Here is a 4,608-nt window from a genome sequence, read left to right as displayed (position 1 = left end):
ACACCACATCAGAAAGAAGCCACTTTTTTTTTTTTTGAGACGGGCAGATCACTTGAGGTCAGGAGTTCGAGACCGGCCTGACCAATATGATGAAACCCCGTCTCTACTAAAAATACAAAAATTAGCCAGGCATGGTGGCTCATGTCTGTAGTCCCAGCTACTTGGGAGGCAGAGACAGGAGAATCGCTTGAACCCCAGAGGCGAAGGTTGCAGTGAGACAAGATCATACCATTGCACTCCAGCCTGGGCAACAAGAGCGAAACTCCATCTCAAAAAAAAAGGGCCTGTGCGAAGCTTCCTACTATGGCTTCCAGCGGGATCCGGATGAGCGCTGCCGGCTAATGAAACTCCCGAAATACCGGACAACGTGGGAGATTGGCCTCGGGGCGTCTACCGCTTTGCCACTGACAGGAGTGACTTCCGGAGGAACTTGATCGTCGATTTGGGACTCTTTGCTGCGGGAGTTTGGCTGGCCAGGGACTTGAGTGACATTGACCTCATGGCACCTCAGCCAGGGGTGTAGCCAGGTAGACAAATGGAATCCTGTGCTGAGCCTGAGTCTTCCAAAAACAGCCTGCAATCTGTGGCCACCACAAGATGTGCCCTGATGGCAGCTGAAGTTTGATTCAGATGGCCACTTTCCTTTTCCCTTTCCCTGCCTAGTTTCCTTTTGTTCCTTGAGTCCACGCAGAATTCCATTCTCTGGTCAGCAGAGAGGCTTAAGCTACAGTATTGCGTCTGTTCTGTAAAGTTCTATACGTAGTTCCTAAGCTTCTGCAGGGGCTGATCCTTGCTGTTGTCCTGAGAAATAACAATGCTATTTTAACAAACATTTGAGATAAATATTGCACACAAAGACAGTCATTTTATTATTTTAATAAGAAACTTTTGCTTACAAAAACAAGGTATGAAAAGTCAAGATTCGCAAAACTTGTAAAAACATGATTTATATTTCACACTTGAGAGACAAAGACAAGCCCCAAACATGGGGAAAAAAAAAAAAGGTCAGCCTGGCCAACACAGTGAAACCTCATCTCTACTAAAAATATGAAAATTAGCTGCGCATGGTGTCAGAAGCCTGTAATCCCAGCTATTCAGGAGGCTGAGGCAGGAGAATCGCTTGAACCCAGGAGGCAGAGGGTGCGGTGAGCCAAGATTGCACCATTGCACTCCAGGCTGCGCAACAAGAGCAAAACTCAGTCTCACCAAAAAAAGGAAAAAAAAGTGATCAAGGAAGGACCTCCCTAATGAAGTAACATGAGCTGACACCTAAATGAAGTGAAACATCCAGTCCAGTGCTGATCTTCAGGAAAAGCCTTCCAGAGGGCATAGCAAATGCAAAGTCCCTGAGGCCTGCTTGGCACTGTCTTAACGCAGTGGCTATACGGGGCCTTGGGCGGCCATGGGGTAAATGCTTTGGGTTTTATGCAAAGTGTGATGAGAAGCCACTTGGAAGCTTTTGAATGGGGAAGTGACATGACGTACATTTTGAAAGGATTATTCGTCTGTTGTGTGGTCATAGAGTGTGGTTGGGTTTGAGGTGGATGGAACAGTATAAAAAATAAATTTAGCTGGGCACGGTGGCTCACACCTGTAATCCCAGCACTTTGGGAGGCCGAGGCGGGTGGATCACGAGGTCAGGAGTTCAAGACCAGCCTGGCCAAGATGGTGAAACCCTGTCTCTACTAAATTAGCCGGGTATGGTGGTAGGCGCCTGTAATCCCAGCTACTCGGGAGGCTGAGGCAGGAGAATCACTTGAACTCGGAGGGCGGAGGTTGCAGTGAGCCGAGATCACGCCACTGCACTCCAGCCTCGGTGACAGCCTCGGTGACAGAGCCAGGCACTGTGGCTCATGCCTGTAATCCCAGCACGCCGGGAGGCCGAGGTGGGCGGATCATGAGGTCAGGAGCTCGAGACCAGCCTGGCCAACATAGCAAAACCCCATCTCTACTAAAAATACAAAAATTAGCCAGGTGTGGTGGCGGGTGCCTATAATCCCAGCTACTTGGGAGGCTGAGGCAAGAGAATCACTTGAACCTGGGAGGCGGAGGTTGCAGTGAGCTGAGATCGTGCCATTGCACTCCAGCCTGAGCAATAAGAGCAAGACTCCATCTCAAAAAAAAAAAAAAATTATGGCAGGTGCAGTGGCACACACCTGTAATTCAGTGAGCCGAGATCACGCCATTGCACTCCACATTGGGCAGCAAGAGTGAAACTCTATCTCAAAAAATAAATAAATGTATATACTTACATAGTGGTATATAGAGCTATAGATGTAGCACTGGTTTCTCATAGGGCAAATAAGGGGCTGAATTTAGGGAGGGATTTCCACGACACTGGTCATCCCCTATTAAGCTGGGCGGTGACTACTTGGTGTGCATTTATTTCATAAATTGTACATACATGTTATATTCAGATAGCTCTATATCCCACAATGTAAATATATACATTTATTTTTATATAAATATAAATCTGTGAATACCTCTATATACATAGAACTATTTTGGAAGGGAGAACCATCAGGATATGCTGCTGGATTCGGTGAGTACTTGGAGCTGGACTAGATGAGAACAAGTTGGAGCCTCTGATCTTACCCAAGTCATAACCAAAGCAACAGTGCAATGAGACGGAGGGAAAGGCTGGAGGGGCGGAGGGAAAGGCTGGAGGGGCAGAGGGACAGGAAGCAACAGCATCTGCACAGACAGCAGCTGCCGACATAGTGGCTCCCCGAGGTCAGGCCAGAAGAAAGGGAAAGGGGTGATTCCAACTGCAGACTCAGGCAGGTCCCCTGAGTCCATCAGGCCAAAGGGTTGCTTGAGGATTTCTTTTTCTGGCCTCCATGGTGTGGTTGCATCAACACTCCCCGCATGCCCATGGGGCTGTGGATATTGAGTCGGTGCCAGTTACTAAGTACAAGATGTGCCGGAGTTGATGTCTCAAGGTTGAGCTTCCCCACCTCCTCTCCAGCCCCCAGGGGAAAGCAGAGGATAAAATATGACCACACAACTTCAAATCCTCATCGGGAATAAAGATAAGAAAATGATGGGACCGGCTGGGCGCAGTGGCTCATGCCTGTAATCCCAGTGCTTTGGGAGGCAGAGGAGGGCAGATCACTTGAGCCCAGGAGTTCAAGACCAGCCTGGGCAACATGGCACAACCTCATCTCTACTAAAAAATACAAAAGTCAGCCGGGCGTGGTGGCGGGCGCCTGTAATCCCAGCTACTCAAGAGGCTGAGGCAGGATAATCGCTTGAACCTAGGAAGCAGCTGCAGTGAGCCAAGATCAGGCACCTGCACTCCAGCCTGGGCAACAGAGCAAGACTCTGTCTCAAAAAAAAAAAAAAAAAAAAGAGGAAGAAGAAAAGAAAATGATGGGACCGTCATCCTATGCAATGAAAATTCATGCTCCACAGATGCATGCATGTGACGAAGCTCATCGTGTTGAGAAGCAAAGAAAACAAGCAATCCCGGAAGTGTATAAACTGTATGTTTCCTTTCACAGGAAGGTCAAAATCAGGCAAGCCCCAAAAAAGTTCTTGTTAGAATCCATATGTATTTAGGCCAGGCACACTGGGATTATGCCTGCAATCCCAGCACTTTGGGAGGCCGAGGCAAGTGGATCACCTGAGGTCAGGAGTTGGAGACCAGCCTGACCAACGTGGCAAAACCCTGTCTCTACCAAAAATACAAAAATTAGCCAGGTGTGGTGGCAGGTGCCTGTAATCCCAGCTACTCGGGAGGCTGAGGCAGGAGAATCGCTTGAACCTGGGAGGCGGAGGTTGCAGTGAGCCGAAATCGTGTCATTGCACTCCAGCCTGGGCAACAAAACTGAAACTGTGTCTCAAAAAAAAAAAAAAAAAAAAAAAAAAAATCCATACATATTAGAAAAACATAAAGACAAGCAAATAAATGCTTAACCATATTCAGGGAAATGGTTTCTTCTAGGGCAAATAAAAGGGCTGAATTTAGGGAGAGATTTCCAAGCTACTTAATAGCTCATGCCCTATTAAGCGGTGTGGTGAGTACATGGTCCACAGTTATTATTTTGTAAACTGCACATGTATGTTATATTCAGTCTTTTTGTATGCTTTGTACATCTCACAATTTAAAACAATAGGCCAGGCACGGTGGCTCACGCCTGTAATCCCAACACTTTGGGAGGCCGAGGCAGGTAGATCACTTGAGGTCAGGAGTTCGAGACCAGCCTGGCCAATATGGTGAAACCCCATCTCTACTAAAAATGCAAAAATTAGCAGAGTGTGGTGGCGGATGCCTGTAATCCCAGCTATGTGGGAGGCTGAGGCAGGAGAATTGCTTGAACCCAAGACGCAGAGGTTGTAGTGAGCCAAGATTGCATGCCACTGCACTCCACCCTGCGTAACACAGCGAGACTCTATCTCAAAAAAAAAAGTAAAAATAAAAATAAAACAATTAATAAAAGCAGGGCCCCAAGACTCTGGGTGAGTCTTACTTCACTAAGCCTAGGGTGAAAAACTAGAAACAAACTAAAGTCCTTCAACATGGGAATGGCAAAGTATAGTATAATCCATACTGTACAATGCTATGCACATCCACTAAAAACAATCACATTCACCTACAAACATCAC

General features: G+C 47.2%; 1 pseudogene; it reads left to right on the top strand.

The window, feature by feature from the left end:
- Positions 1–303: 303 nt before the first annotated feature.
- LOC129010616 (mitochondrial import receptor subunit TOM6 homolog) lies at positions 304–564 on the top strand (annotated as a pseudogene).
- The last annotated feature ends 4,044 nt before the right edge of the window (positions 565–4,608 follow it).

Source organism: Pongo pygmaeus, chromosome 10, assembly GCF_028885625.2.
Source record: "Pongo pygmaeus isolate AG05252 chromosome 10, NHGRI_mPonPyg2-v2.0_pri, whole genome shotgun sequence".
NCBI lineage: Eukaryota > Metazoa > Chordata > Mammalia > Primates > Hominidae > Pongo > Pongo pygmaeus.
This window is presented reverse-complemented; position numbering and strand designations above follow the sequence as displayed.